The sequence below is a fragment of the Sus scrofa genome, chromosome 1, assembly GCF_000003025.6.
Source record: "Sus scrofa isolate TJ Tabasco breed Duroc chromosome 1, Sscrofa11.1, whole genome shotgun sequence".
NCBI lineage: Eukaryota > Metazoa > Chordata > Mammalia > Artiodactyla > Suidae > Sus > Sus scrofa.
The window spans coordinates 168,714,882-168,731,652 of NC_010443.5; positions in this window are offsets into that span (position 1 = coordinate 168,714,882).

Sequence of the window (16,771 nt, forward strand, 5' to 3'; positions counted from 1 at the left end):
TCCAAAAAGAGTCAATAAAATAGGAAAAGAGTTCATAAATGAAGATGGAACAAATAGAAATCAAACAGTAAGGTAGAAGCATATGATTTATCACATAAAGTACAAATGGTATAAACACCAGATTAAAAGCAGAGATTGTCAGATTGGGCAATAAAGTAATATCTAACTATATGCTGCCTCTAAGCAATTCACTTTAAATATAAAGACACAAGCAGTTAAAAAGAAAAAAATGGAAAAAATACACTAAAATAACCCTGATCAAATTAAAGCTGAAGTGGCTATGCTAATATCAGACAAAGTAGAATTCATTGCAAATAATCTTTCTTAGTAAGGATAAAGAAGGTAATTTCATCATGATAAAAGGGTCATTTCACTAAAGGACATAGCAATTAATGTTTTTGCACCAAGTAACAGAGGATCAAAATACATCAAGTGAAAAACCAATGGACCTGAAAGGATAAATTGGCAACTTTACAGTTACATTCAGAGATTTCAGTGTCCTCTTTTAATAATTAATAGAACAAGTAGAACAAGTAGAAAATCTGTTTGGGCATAGAAGGCTTGAAAAATACAATATACCATAACCCCAAACTTTATGTATTTATATTTATAGAACATTTCACCCAACAACTCCATAATGCACATTCTTTTCAAATGCCCATGGAATATTGAATAAGACAATATTCTGGGATGTAAAACCTCTATAAACTGAAAACAATTCAACTCATGCAAAATATGTTCTCTGACTACAATGGAATTAAACTAGAAGACAAGAGAAAAATACCAGAAAAACCTCCAAAAACTTGGAAACTAACATTCATCTAAACAGCCCATGGATCAAAGAAGACATCAAAAGTGAAATTAGAAAGCATTTTATTTTATTTTATTTATTTTATTTTTTTGTCTTTTTGCCATTTCTTGGGCCACTCCCACGGCATATGGAGGTTCCCAGGCTAGGGGTCAAATCAGAGCTGTAGCCACCAGCCTACGCCAGAGCCACAGCAACGAGGGATCCGAGCCGCGTCTGCAACCTACACCACAGCTCACGGCAACGCCGGATCCTTAACCCACTGAGCAAGGGCAGGGACCGAACCCGCAACCTCATGGTTCCTAGTCGAATTTGTTAACCACTGTGCCATGACAGGAACTCCGAAAGCATTTTAAACTGAATGAAAATGAAAACACATCATATCAAATATTGTAGAATACTAGTAAAGTGGTGCTTAGTGAGAATTTGTTGGAAAGTCCTCAAATTAATGGCCTGAGTTTCCACTTTAATAAAGTAGAAAAAAATAGAGCAATTTAAACTCAAAGAGAAAACCAATAAAACCAAACTCTTGTTTTGTTCTATTCTGTTTTAAACCATAAAATTGATGAATCACTAGTCAGACTGATTAAGATAAAAAGAAGATACTAGAAGAAAGTGATGTAATCACAGTTTCAACAGACATTTAATGGATAATAAGGGAATACTGCAAGGGAGTACTATACACATAAATTTGACTATTTACATTAAATGGACCAATTCTCTGAAAGATGAAGACTAGCAAAACTCATTCAAGAAGAAATAGATAACACACATGGCCCTGTATCCATTAAAGGAACTGAATTTTTAAATCCTTCCTACTAAAAAGATTCTAGGCTCAGATGACATCACTAGTGAATTCTATCAAATATTTAAGAAAGAAAAGAACATTAATTTTAAATAAACTCTGCAAAAAATTGAAAACATTTCCCAACTCATTCTTTAACATTACTCTGATCCCCAAACCAGACAGCCATTATAAGAAAGAAAATTACAATTGAAAATCTCTCATAGACCCAAAACTTCTTAGCAATATTTTAGCAAATCACATCCACTGATATATGAAAAGATAATACATCATGACCAAGAGGCTTTTATTCCAGGAATATAAGGCTGGTTTAACATTTGTTAATCAATGTAATTCACTACATTATGGACTACAGAGGAAAAAAACCATATGATTATCTGAGTAGGTGCAGAAAAAGTACTTGGTGTTGTTACTCACAGCCTCCCCTGTGGCCCATGCACAGGGACTGGGGAACATCAGGAAGAGGCTGTGTAGTAGCCCCTCCACACAGACATCCGATTGCTCTAAGGGGTTCTCGCCTCTGAGTTGGGTCCAGGGAGTGGACAGAGAGGCTTTCTCTTTGCCTTGCCATGGCAGTTCCCAGATCTGCCTATGTGATGGCTCCCACCTACTGCCTGATCCATCAGACGTGTAGCCCCCATCTTGAGCTACTAATTTCATCCTCTGATTTTAGGGTTATATGTGGCCAGGTGTTCCAACCAATCATCTTTCCCCTAGTCATAGGGACTGACACACCCACCACCACCACCAAGGTACTATCTCACTGCATTCCCTTGATGAGGGTTAAGTAGTCATTTAGTGGCTTTGCTATGGCAGATGAACAGTGTTTACCATTTAACCCACCCTACCCTTTTGTCATCATGGATGGATGACGAAGTATGTTTATATTTTTTCCCTGAAAATTCTTTCTGTTCCTATTCTTGGAGTAGTAAGTTGGAATTTTAAAGTTGTGTTCATTCATTCTTTTATTAAATATTTACTGAGCAGACTATGTGGGTGAGGTCTCCATGAATGCATGTAAATATAGCCTTGGAGGATATTATTTGTTTGTTTTGTTGCCTTTTGACCCTCTTCACCCATTTCTTCTAACCCCGACCCTTTGCCTTTGGCAACCACCAATCTGTTCTCTTTATGAATGAGCTTGTTTTGTTTTTGTTTGTTTTTGTGTTCATTTCTATTTAGGTTCCACATATAAGAGAGATCATATGGTATTTATTTTTCTCTGACTGACTTATTTCACTTAGCATAATACCCTTGAGGCTCATCCACATTGTCACAAATGGTAAGATATTGTTTTTTATGATTGAACAGTACTCCATTCTCTCTCTCTCTTTCTGTCTATATTGCTTTCTTTATTCATCCATCAATAAACACTTATATCTTGGCTACTGTAAATAATGCTGCAATGAACACATGGGTGCATGTATATTTTCAAGTTAGTGTTTTCCTTTCCTTTGGATAAATACCCTAAAGTGGAATTTCTAGATCCACTTGTTGTTCAATTTTTAATTTTTAATTTTTTTTAAATTTTTTGAGGAATCTCCATATTGTTTTCTATAGTGACTACACCAATTTATATCCCCACCAACAGTGCACAAGAGTTCCCTTTTCTCTACATTCTCACCAGCTGCTTATTTCTTGTTTTTATAATAGGTGTTCTAACAGGTGGAAGTGATATCTCATTGTTTTGATTTGCATTTCCTTTTGATTAATGATGTTGAGCATTGTTTCATGTACCCATTGGCCATCTGCATGTCTTCTTTGGAAAAAATGTCTATTTAAATACTTTGCCTATTATCCATCCAAATGTTTATTTTTTCTCTACCGAGTTTTTTGAGTTCTCTATATATTTTGGACATTATCCTTTTATCAGATATATGATTTGTAAATATTTTCTCCCACTCAGTAGATTGTTTTTTCATTGTGTCAGTGGTTTCCTTTGCTGTGCAGAAGGTTTTTAGTTTGATATAGCTCCACTTGTTTATTTTTGGTGTCAGATTCAAAAAATCATTGCCAAGATCTATGTCAAGGAGCTTACCAGCTTACATTTTATTTCCTATGTACTCTATCTAGGGCTAGTTCTGTTGTGCTTTTACTCTCAAATCACCCGTATTTTTTTTCATAATAATCTCCATACTTTAATATTTCCAGAGTACCCTCCAACCCAAGTTTATTGTTAACATAGTTTCTTCAATGAGAAGAGGGAGCCTGCTGGCAAGACTGTGGGAAGAGGACTGCTGTTTTACATTATAAACTTTGGAAGCACTATTTGACTTTTTATACTGTATACATGTAATTCTTATACAAAATAATATTAAATCTAAAAGGAAAAAGAAAAAGTCTAACGTGCTTGCTATTCCTCCCCATCCTGGACCTAATGCAGGCATCAGTAACCTATAACAGTGCTTCTTTCCACTGACTCACAGTCTCCCAACCCTTCTCAATCCAGGACTCTAGGCAGGCACTACCAGTCAGAGTTGACATGAAACCAGTCCTCCATTCCTGATCTTTTTCACTGGTTGTGAAAAGATTTTGCTTTTGCTTTTCTAGCTCTGAACTTCATGCCTTTTCCAGGGTGATTCAAGCATCAATCCTCCAGTGTCATACCATATAGTCTATGATGTATACTGCTCCTAAACCAAGCCATGCCTCACTACCAGGGAACCTTCTGTGGCCACTTTATGTGGCCTCCCTGCTCAATGGGGAGGGAGATTTAACGCTATGGTGTATAGGAGCAGATTCATTTCAAAGGTCCAAACAGCCAGAACCCTTAAGTGAAGCCCTCTTTGGGAACAGTAGGTGCTGACTGGACATCTTATTGCTTCAGAGGTCTTCACTCCTTTCTGTCAGTCTGAATCACCCCCAGGATGGGGACTGACCTCTGACCTTTCAATACTTTCCTCTTTAAGAAGAGCAGCAACTTCCTATAAGCCATTCCCACTGTGGTTGGCTTGCACCAGGTAAAGAGATCTTGCATTATATCCACAGAGGGTGTGGTACAGGAAAAGTTACAGCAGTGAGAGCTATTACTCCATGCTCCCTCCCATCAGGAAGAGCACTGACTCTTTTTATATTTCCCCTTGCAAATCTTCAGTCTCAGAAGCAGAGCAATCAATCATGTTGTCAACACAAATAGGCCTCATAAAATTCAAAGTTAAAGTCACCGCTGACAGTTTCCTTGCCCGTAAAACGAGGAGGGTAGACCAGATAATCTCTCAGGGTCTTTCCAGCTCTCACATCTAGTGACTTTATGGCTTCAGTCAACAATATAAAACAAGAATGGAAAGCAAAAGACTTCCTTTAAAACTTAGCAAGGTTCTGGAGGAAAAAGAGGACTGATTTGAAAGGTAAGGAGCCAAAAAGAATTCTGAAATGAAGCAGGACAATGAGAATGTGCTTGTAAAATGTATCACCACCCAAGTACCTTCCAATTGGCTCTGGATAATTTCCAGACTGGGTGGGGACTGACTGATAAGCATCACTCTTCATTAATGTAACCATGATTTGGTGTGTTTGCCAAAGGTTGGAAGAAAATTGAGCCAAGAGCTGGAGGCCAGAAGTTCCCACTCCTGCCCTACCCATCTAGGCTTTGGGCTTTTGCATTTTTTACTACACTTCAAGGCAAGTAACTTTAATTTTGCTTCTTTGTCCTCTGTCACTGTGAAATACCCTATCTCCATGGGAATAGAGAATACCTTTACTTTCATTAAAATTACTAAAATCCTTCTAGAATGTGATGTAGCAAGATTTGCCTTTCAGTTGGTGGAAATTCGGAATGTGGCCTGTACGAGAAGAGTTGCTTGTTCTTAGAATACAGACCCTCCCCAAATCCCAAGATACAAGAGATCTCCCATGGAGGAAGTGGTGGCTGCAGAAATTCAAATGGAAAAGCCATAGGCAAGAAAAGCTTGTCGTAAGTTTGGCACAGAGTTTGGACCATTGCTTTGGGAGTCATCAATACCCAGATGGGAGTGGAAGCCTCCGGGATGGGTGAGGCAGCTCAGAGAGAACAGGTGTGTGCAGTGAGGGGAGATGACTTGGGAGAGGCACTGGTAGGGTGGGTGCCATCTTGGGTCTGTTCCTAGGAAGCATGTTTTTCCAGTCTATTCATGCCTTCACCTACTCCCATTTGAGCTAGTGGAGTGTTGCATTTCTTCATCACTTATTGAATCATCCATTCTTTCACTTACTCACTTGCTTATTCATTCAAAAAAGCTTTTTTTCAGCACCTACCATGTGCCAAATATTGTCTTAGGTACTGAGTTCACATGGAGGGATAGGACACCGTCTCTGCCCACCAGGGCTCAGAGCCTAGGTTGGGGAGGCAGATGCTGCTCAGCATGGTCCACAGCATTGTGGAGGGAGCAGATAATGGTGGTGGAAGCACAGGAGTAGGGTGAAAAGGAAAGGTGGTGAGAGCACAGGAGAGGGGCAGCTAAGCCACCTTTGGGAGGGGGCTCAGGGGGCTTTTCAAAGGAGGGCCTACCTTAAGGGTCCTAAAGAGAATGGTGTTTATTTGGTGGGAGAAGGGGGAGGAAGGTGCATTCTAGGCTCGGGGGCGGCTTTCAGGATGGCTGAGAGATAAGAAAGGGCACCTGGGGCTTGGAAGTCTCCAAGTGGTTCACAGAGCTCAGCTGATGAACTGACCACATGCTTCTGTGTGGGCTAGGACCCTCTTCTTCACCCCAGTGTTTCCTGAGTCCCTTCTGCTTAGAAATTGGCTTGTTTGTGCTGGCCATGTGAATTCATGTGGCTTGATTATATGTGACTCTGGGTGGTGGGGTTCAACGAAATTTCCCTCTTCAGAAGGATTTGTGAACCAGATAATAACTGAAGAAATCATGCAGCAGTGGACAAGGCAAAGGTGAAGCAGTGGACAAGGTAAAGGGGCTGAAGGGAGAGGTCCTCAGGAGACTCTAGCCACTACCATAGGCTTTCGGAATGGCACACACACAGTAGGGAAGGGAAGCAGTGTTTACTTTTCTATCAGGTGCCAGGAGAAATGCTCTAGGCAGGTCACCTCAATTCCTTCTCCCAACCATCTAATGGAAGAGGGTGTTATTACAACCACTTTCCACATGAGGAATTAAGGGCTTGGGGTTTGTCAAAGCCACTTGCCTTGGCATCACTTCGAGAAGTTTTTTGTCATGGTTTTTCTGACTTAAGCAGAGACTGAATTAATTCAGAAGGAAGAAGAAATATGTTGGGGGAAGAAACAGCACAACTGAGTGTCTGGCTAGGTGTGAGCAGCTCAGGAGAGCTGCCGTGAGCTGGGAGATGTGACAAGTAGTGGTGTCAACATTTAGAGTGGGGAACTAGGAGAGATTGTAGATATTTAGCACAGAGCTAAATATCATTCTATCTATTCCATAAGAGATTCTACTAGAGATGCAGCAGCAGAAGCAAACAAAAAGAGACAAAAGGCCTGTGCTGTTACAGAGCTTTCACTCTCTTGGTGGGGCAGATAAACAAGATAAGTATGTTTATTCTAGAGTAGGATAAATGGTGGTAAGCAGTAAGGAGAAAAATGAAGGAAAGAAAGGAACAGAGAAATGTCAGGATGGTTATATTTTTAGAAGTGACTAAGTGGCATTTGAGTAAAGATCTGAAGAAATTGAAGGGCAAACCGTAAGGCTATCTGGGGGGAAAGTGTTCCTGGCAGAGGGACTCCAAGTGCAGTCCCAGTACTGGCTTTGAGGCCTGTTTAATTTCATGGTCACTCCAGGGATCTCTTGGAAACCATTGGGAGGGTGCCCTGTCCTCTGTATGGTATTTTTATGTTCATTTTTATGGGGCATTTACTTTTCCTGCTAAAAATATCCTGTGCCTTTCTGGAGGTAGGGGAGCGGAAAAATTATTTCAGCATCTCACTTACAAATCTGCTCAGAGGACTAGAATCTTTACCTGCTGTGTGTGAGTATGAGCACGGGCTTTCCATGCCCATTTCTGGATGTCCTCACTAATATATTCCAAGCCAGGCCCTTCCTGTTTTAATGAAAGGAAAGCAGTTCAGTCCCACCCACTCATCTTAGAAACTCCCTCTGGATGGCCTGGCCAGTTTCCATTCCAGTGGATGGCACGAAACTCAGTTCATGGAGCACAGAAAGTCTGAACATCTGTTTCTATGGGTCTAAATGATGTCATTTGTCCTGAAACACCCCCAGCCCCACACACAGACAGCCCAGATTCTAAATTTAGAGGGAAAAAAGAAACACAGAAGGGGAATTCCTACTGGGGTAATGTGCTGGAGGTGGAGGGGACCCATGAATGGACTGATTGAGCCAGGTAGACCCAAGAGGGTTAATCTCCCCTCACTGCTTCCCTAGATTCTGTCCTTTGAAAACAGAAAAGAAAAATAAACTGGGAAAAGTCCATACTGTGTGAAATGGGGCTGGTAGGTGGGTTTAGGATTTCCATGGGTCCAAGAGCAATAGAGTTGTTATCATTGCGTAGATTCAAAGTTGATTTCAGAGTGGCTACATTCATATATTACAGGATATTTGAGAAACTGTCTAAAGAAAAATTCACTGCTACCTAGCCTAAGCCAGAGCAACAGCTTGCTTCAGAAAAGCAAAAATAAGTAAGTAACATCCTAACTATAGAAGGAGGTGGGGTAGAGACTGGAACACATACAAAGGAAGAAGTCATGTGAAGGGGTCTTCGATGGCTCAGAGGAAAGTGCTCCTCTCTGAGCTTCAGCAAAGTCCCAGAAACAGTTCTGCAGGGTGAGGGGTGTGACCCTTCTAGGTCTCAGAACTAGGACTTGGGACCACCACGCTGGTCAGTTTTGGTTTGGGGAAGGCTGAGAAAGAAACGGTCTATGAACGATATTTAACCCTCCAGGTCAGGTGGGCTGTTTTAAATTCCAGTTCGGTAAGGGGTCATGGTGCACGTGGTGGTAGAAGGCAAGGATGGGGGAGGGTGGGATATGGCCTGAATTCGGTTTTGCCACCTAGGAGCACTAGGTTTTTGGTGGCAGCAGCACTTGGGGTCCTCCTGGGAGAAGACTATATTCACAGCAATATCTGGAGAAGTGCTTTATTTTAGGACTTTAAGAAGATAGCAGAAGATTTTGTTGACAGTACTTGAACATATACATTTGAATAAGAACTTTACACTGTTACTATATACATAATGTAAGTTTAATTATATGCACTGTGCAGAAGGGTTAGCATAACAAGCCTGAGACTGCTGTCCTTAGAAAGGCCAGATTGTCTTGTTGGCCCTTGGCTGGTGTGTGGGAACTTGGCTAGTGAACTGTTCCCTACACCGATATTAAACTGCCTATATGATAAGGGTAGGTCCTAGTGCCTCTTCTGTTTGTGTAACGTGGTTTATGCTGAACACCTGGTTTCTTTCTGGGAGTCTGGAATGTTGGTACCATAGTGTATCTATATGGCCAGCCCCCAATAAAACCTTAGACCCTGAGTTTCTTTTTTTTTTTTGTCTTTTCTAGGGCTGATCCCACGGCATATGGAGGTTCCCAGGCTAGGGGTCTAATGGGAGCCGTAGCCACCAGCCTACACCAGAGCCACAGCAACGCAGGATCCTAGCTGTGTCTGCAACCTACACCACAGCTCATGGCAACACCAGATCCTCAACCCACTGAGCAAGGCCAGGGATCAAACCTGTAACCTCATGGTTCCTAGTCGGATTCGTTAACCACTGAGCCATGACTGGAACTCCCAAGACCCTGAGTTTCTAATGAGCTTCCCTGAGAGACAGTGCTTCGTATATGTTATTACAACTTGTTGCTGGAGGAATTAAGCTTGTCCTGTGTGGCTCCACTGGGAGAGGGCTCTTGGAAGCTTGTACCTGGTTTCCTTCAGACTTCTCCCCATATGCCTTTTCCCTTTGCTGATTTGGCTCTGTATCATTTCAGTGTAATACATCATAGCCGAGCGTGAGTGTGGCCATATGTGGACTCCTGTGAGTCCTTGCATATCACTGAACCTGGAGGTGGTCTTAGGGACCCTGACACATCACTAAACCACACAAACTATAGGGCTAGGTTCTGAAATTAATGATCAGCTTCCTCCACACTAAAGAATTTGAAGTATTCTTTAATTAGGGTTAAAGGGAGGTGTTGATTCCAGTCTAGATAATTCTGTTGACCTATTCTTGGTGACCCCTATTATTCCTATCCCATGCCCTGAATCACAGAGTAATTGCTTCCCTGTACCTGGACCCTCCCCACTGTGTGCAGGCTAGTCTCAGTCTCTGCTTAGCTACTATGGAGCAGAGGCAGATCAGAGACAAGGGAAGAGTGTTTGGATCTATCAGTGGTTGATGCTAGGAACTCCATCGGTGTTTGCAGTTCAGCTCTTAAGCCAGTGAAGAGTGGCCATGATGAGCTGGCCTACAGGTTCAGTTCAGGACAGATCCTTTCAGCAGAGCATAGATGGGCTTGTCCCAAGTGTGCTTTTCCTTTTGTGTGTGTGTGTGTGTGTGTGTGTGTGTGTGTGTGTGTGTGTGTGTGTGTTTTCCCCACTGTACAGGAGGGATCGGGAGCTTGGGCTTATCAGACACAACTTAGAATAGATTTACAAGGAGATCCTGCTGAATAGCATTGAGAACTTTGTCTAGATACTCATGTTGCAACAGAACAAAGGGTGGGGAAAAAAATGTAATTGTAATGTATACATGTAAGGATAACTTGATCCCAAGTGTGCTTTTCTGACTGAGGTTTTTCTAGATTCCAAGCTGACCTACTTTTACCTGGTTTCTACACATTCTTTCCTTAGATATGCTGATGCAGTCAATTAATTAACACTGAGTGTGCTCTGGCCTGTGGCTTTAGCTACTGTAAGCGGCTATTTCTGTCCATAAGCCAATGTGTTGATTTGGCTCCCAGAGAGCAAATTGATCCGAGTTTTGGGGCATCTCGGACTCATGGTTCCCTCCTCCAGCTGCAGTCACCACCTTGCATGAAGAATTGCTTTGACACCTGGTGTCATTTCTGAACCTTCCCACAGAGAAAAGCAAGTTGTCAGCTTGTACATGCAGTTCTGAGCCTTAGAGAGCAACTTGCCATGTCTCCAGTTGTGGTTCCCAGACAGCCACTCAGATGTGGAGGCCTTCCTAGCGGGATGAGTCTGTTTCTCCAGCCTCATCCCCTTCTGCAGACGTAGCAAATATCCATGAGGATATGAGAAGGGGACTTGGGAAGTACACAGGAGGCATGCTGAGAGGAGGCCATTCTTGGAAGTCTGGAAGATTTGTTTATCTTATAGACTTTTGATTCCGAGAGCTAGTTTTCTAAATGTCCTAGCCCTGATTGGCTTTGGAAGAAAACAGTCCAGGGGTCTGACAGCCCACATAGAAGGCCAAAAAAAAAAAAAAAAGTGGGACTCCTGGATTGCAGGTGAGGGGAATAAAGGAACAGAAGTGTCTAGGTGGTTGCAGGACCCAACAAGAGTAGTAGGAAAGGAAAGAGTGTCCATGGATGAGAGACCAGGAAACCCCAAGGACTTTTTTTCTGATTGAAGTTTAGCACCCTACTGAACAGTGGAATAGAATTAAGGGACAATTATGATAGTTAACCCAATGTGGACTTTCATGGGATGTTATAGGAGGATTCTTACAAGTGGTTCAGATCCAAAAAGGGAAACCACTGCACATTTTCTGCCTCTGTGATGCACAGGCTGAGAGTATTACTTTTGGATAATGTGCTCCCTACCCTTCCAACATTATGAGCTAAGTAGGAAAATAGGAAAATCTCACAAGTAGCACTGTAGGAAGTGTTAGATGATCAGTGGAGTGTACTAGAGCTCCAACTTTCGTATCTGGAAGCTTTTCCTCATGGTTAACTTCAAAAGTCTCTTTATCTGAGGTATTTAAGAGAATATGATGTGAAGATCTCCTTTCACATCTAGGGGATCTGCTCTCCACCTCCATGACTGTGAGCAGAGGCCATATCATGTGCACTGACACACTTTGAGCACCTGGGGTGGTTTGGGGAAACCACAGAGTGAGTATGACTAAGACATAACTTCTTCCTTCAGGGAGCTTGTAATCTAACATGGTAAGATCAGTGAGTAGGACTAAGACATGCCGTATTATTGAACAGAGAACAAGTCCATGCACCAATCCTAACCCTCATCAGTGGAGGATTCTATCCTTACATATTTCCTCTCTGCAGACAGATTTGCTCAGAAGACCATAGAGGCTATATTCATTCCCCTGAATAATGGCTTTCTGCACCATCTGTAAATCTCTTTTAAGGAGGTCTTCAACAAGTGAATTGTAGTTACTCATAATTCAAGTCAATCCAACATTTATTAGGGCCTGCAAGAATGGGAAAGAATGTGGTCTGAAACCTCAGGGTCCCTCCTTTTATCCTCTTGAGATTGCCTGTGAACCCCAAGTCATTGCTTGGCCAGCAGCACAAAACCTCCAGCCCCAGCTGAGCCATTTAATAGGTGCTTAAGTTGAAATTTTAGAAATTTTCTAGAGAAAAAGAAAGCAAGTTCCCTAAGCACACAGACATATTTCATGCAGCTGTATTTGTATCCTCTGTATTTCTCCCTATTGCAAAGGATGGCCTGTCTCTGTCTCTGTCCAGGGCAACACATTACCTGTTCACAGGGGCTTATCCCTTCTTTCTTTTAAGGACATTGCATCTTCCTTTTGTATCCTTAACTTTCCTATTTCAAATGGTTTATCACATTGGCATGTCAATATGTAGTAACATCCCTTAAGATATTAAAAAAAAAATCTCTTCTCAACCTCCAATTCTTCATCTATTATTTATTTTGGTCTCTTTGTAGCAAAACTCTTCCAAACAGCTGTTGCTCCTATCTCTACTTCCCCTCTTCCTACTCTTTCTTTGACTCCTATCAGGCAGACTTTATTTTCTACAGCAATACTGAAACCACAATTCTCAAAGGAACCAACAACTTTCATCTTGCTAAATCCACTGGTCAATTCTTATCTTCACATCTGTTGACCTCTCATTAACATTTAACGCAGTAGGCCATTTCCTTCTCCTGGAAACCCTTTCTTTTCTTGAATCTTGGGGTAGCCCATTCTCCAGGTTTTCTTACTCACTACTTACTCCTCCATACCCTTTACTGGCTTCTCTTCCTCATCCTTCCCTCTAAATGTTGGGGTGTTCTAGGGCTCAGTCATCAGACTTGTTTTCTATCTCCTGTCACTCTTAGGTGATCTTATCCAGCCTCATGATTTTAAATACTATTCATACTCTAATGACCCTCAAAACATAGCCCAGACCTCCCCCCTAAGCCAACTGCTTTCTAACTGTGCCCACTTGGACATCTGCAGTACAGTTCATAGTTTGTGTGTCCAAAATAGAACTCTGAATTTCTCCCTCTTCATGCCCATGTCTTTTCCAGTTCTCCCCTCTCTTTCCAGGGCACCACCTTTTATCCAGATGCTCAGGCTCCAGACCTGTGAGTCATAATTGAGTCTTCTCTGTATCCTATGTTCCACATCTAAACCATCAGTGAGTTTGGTTGGTTCCATCTGCATAATACATCCCAGATTAAGTCAGTTCTCAGCATCTCTACTAATGTCACCCATCTGCACACTGTCTTCTCTCTCTGGAGCAACACTGATAACCTCATAACTCATCTCTCTGCTTCCTCTCTTGCCATCCCTCCCCCAGTCTAGTCTCTCCATGGCCACTCAAGTGGATATTCCTAAAATGGAAATCAAATTGTGGCAACTCCTTCCCAAAACTTAGAATGAAACCCAAATTCCTTACCATGGCTGCCTCTCATTCTCACCTTCTCTTGTTCTCCTATTCTCACTATGCCAACCTTCTTGCTTTTTCTCAACCCACTAACTATTCTCACCTCATTGCTTTCATATTTCCTATACCCGCTGCCTAGAACACTGCCCAGGATTTTTTGCATTCTTATGTCTTTACACTATTTAGATCTCAAGCAGTTATTGTTACCTGAAATTATAAATGGTTATTAATTTGTTTACTTGATTATTATCTGCATCTAATGCAATAGAGTCTAAATTTCATGGCAAGCGTTGAGTCTGTCTTGTTCACTGATGTATCATTTGTGTCTGAAATAGGGCCTGGTATATGGAAGAGACTCAATAAATATTTGTTAAATGAATGAGAAATAATAATAACTAGAATTTATTGAGTATTTACTATGTGCCATATAAGTGATAAGGGTGTTATATGAATTGTCTGATTTAACTCTCATGGCAACCCTTTGAGAAATTTACTATTTTCTTACTCAGTTTTACAGAAATGAGGAAACTTCAGCAAAAAAATTTGAAGACATTTGCCTAAATTTACACAACATTCAGGAGATATAACTGAACCTTGAAACCAGCTTGGTCTCATTCAAGCTTCAACTCCTAACCCTTTAGATTATACTGTGCCCAAGGAAAGCAGCTCCCATACCAGACTTTAACTGGAATCATTTTAAGATTTAAATGGAATCATATTAAGGGCCCCTGCTTATGAATTCTGCATGTGGGCACCATCAGCACTCTTTCCATTGTCTAACAGGGCTGAAAAGAGCCATAGTTGCTTAGGAAGGAGTCATGAGGACTCTCAGCCTCCAGTTCTCCTGCACTGCCTCTCCAAATGGATTCATTTTTTTTTCTCTTTTTAAAATTGTTTTTTAAAAACATTTTTTATTGTAGTTGATTTACAGTGTTCTGTCAATTTTCAAATGTGGGGTGGGGGGAAGAGTACAAGTAGGATGGGATAGAAGCACTCTACTACTGGAGACCCAGATTTCTAATCTTTCCAGTCTAGGCTTTGATGTAGGGCAAACTCCATAAGTTCTCCTGCTGTCTTCATCGTCCAGCTTCACTTCTCTCTTGCTGCTTTCCCTCCTCCTCTTCTGGATGGAAGAGTGAGGCTCTCTTTAAGAGACTCTCTCAGTCCCCCAACCACAGCCCCTGGGTCTGCCCTAGAGTTCATTTGCACACAATTCCTCATAAGGAGCCTCAACTTGCCTGCAGTGGTAATCCACTCACTAACATACCCATCATCGGCTTTCCTTTCTTCCCTGTTTCACCTCCTCTCTCCCTCACATGCTTCCTTTTGTCACCCCCAAGTAAGTTAGGAGGGCTGGAATCCTCACCTCTGTCTGCCTTTGGGGAAACCTGACCCAAGACAGACCACCTCTCCTAAAACTCCTAAACAGAATAATATCCAGGAGTCATCAGCCTACCTTCCTCCATGTTAAATTACATTTTTTTTTTTTTTTTGTCTTTGCTATTTCTTGGGCCGCTCCTGCGGCATATGGAGGTTCCCAGGCTAGGGGTCGAATCGGAGCCGTAGCCATCGGCCTACGCCAGAGCCACAGCAATGCGGGATCCGAGCCGCGTCTGCAACCTACACCACAGCTCACGGCAACGCCGGATCGTTAACCCACTGAGCAAGGGCAGGGACCGAACCCGCAACCTCATGGTTCCTAGTCGGATTCGTTAACCACTGCGCCACAACGGGAACTCCTTAAATTACATTTCAATAAGCTGTATATTTCATAGCTTCTGCCATAATTTCATTTAATGCTCTCAATCATTCTGTAGTAGGCACTGGTTGGGGGTAGGGTCAGCCCATTCTACGTATGTGAAAACCAAGGCTCAGGGAGGTAAATTAAGCTGCTGACTACAGGGACTCCAGGTCAGCTGCCACTCCCCCAGGAGATTTATGTAGACATCAAATAAACTCTCTATACTGCATCCAGGAGAAAGTCTAACTCTCTCTTTTCTCTCCTAACTTTTATTACTCCAATAAAAGTTTTCAAGCCATTTTGTCAATGGAATTGGGTCCATATTTCATAATCAAAAAATAGAGGCACCTCAAGCCATTCCTTCTCTTAGGTGAATACATGCACATGGTTCAGAAATTCCCCACTGGAATTCATTCCTTTTTCACAGGCAAGGTTTCAAACTTGACTCTGGACAAGCTGCCCACCTCCAGGACAAGCTACTGACCACCACCTCTGACCTTACCCCAAGCTTCTTCTCAGGCTCCTGAAGAAGGCAGTTACCCCAGTTCTCTTAAGGGCTTAGGTTGGAGCAAAATGGCCTTGAGTGGGAGCCCGAGGTTCAAGCAGGAATACGGGCTGACTCCCTGATCCTGGAGTGAAGCACATCTCTCTTTCCAGCATGTCCTTGCTGTGGGTCTGAAGCCTGAGAAGGTGGTATCTCTGGAAACATATCAGCTGCCTGGTTATGGCTTCCTCAGGGGTAGAGTGTGTGCCCTGTCTGTTCATGTCCTCCTTTGCTGCTCCACAATAAGGCCCATCTACCATAGCAACACCTACAGCCAGTGGCACCTCGCAGGGTGTTCCTTCTCAGCAGCACAGCGTTTCCTTAAAGAAACACACACCTGAAAATGAAATGTCTAGAATGATTCTTGGATGCTTTCCAGAGGCACCTTGGCAACATGTGCAAATTCCCTTTTATTTCCCAACTTGGCAATAGATATTTCCTATCTTTTTTTTAGTGTGGGGGCTGGGCTAAATAAGTACTCGGGTGACATGTTTCTGGGTGGCAGGGGTGGATGAGGCCAAAGCAATACCTGTCAGTCAGGACCATTTCACCAGCACCAACTGGGTTACTGTTTTAATATCCCGGTGGAAATTGAAAACTGAAACCCAGGGGAAAAAAGTGGAGATAAAAATTCCAGAGAGAAGAAATTTTAAGGTATGAGAATGGATGCAATCTCTGTAGCAGAAAAAAGAGAGAGGGGTAGAGTGTGACTGGTGGAAGGAGATAGAGCCGCAGGTAGCTTGATCCTATAATATGTTGGCCAAACTGAGACAACTTTCGGAGAGATAGGGGCTACAGTTAATAGTGACAGAACTGTCTTTGGCACTCGAGGACATGTGGTCCCCCTAACACTTAGGGTCACCTGTATTGAAGGACTGGTGATGATTGCCTTTGCCACAGCCCTGACACTCCTTACATGACATCAGAAAGTGGTGAAGAACTGGTCATTTACTGTAGTGCAGAAATGACCTGCACGCCTGAGGGGGCCATGGTGAAGTGCACCTTGTCCTCCCTTGGCTGGCAAAGGCCTCTATCCCTTCTCCCATCTTTTCATCCTTCCTCGGGGACAGGGCAGGTATGGTGAGGAAAGGACACAGATGCACGTGTGCTTGCCAAATGTCTCAAGGGGGAAAACTGTAGCTATTGAGAAACTGAGGGAA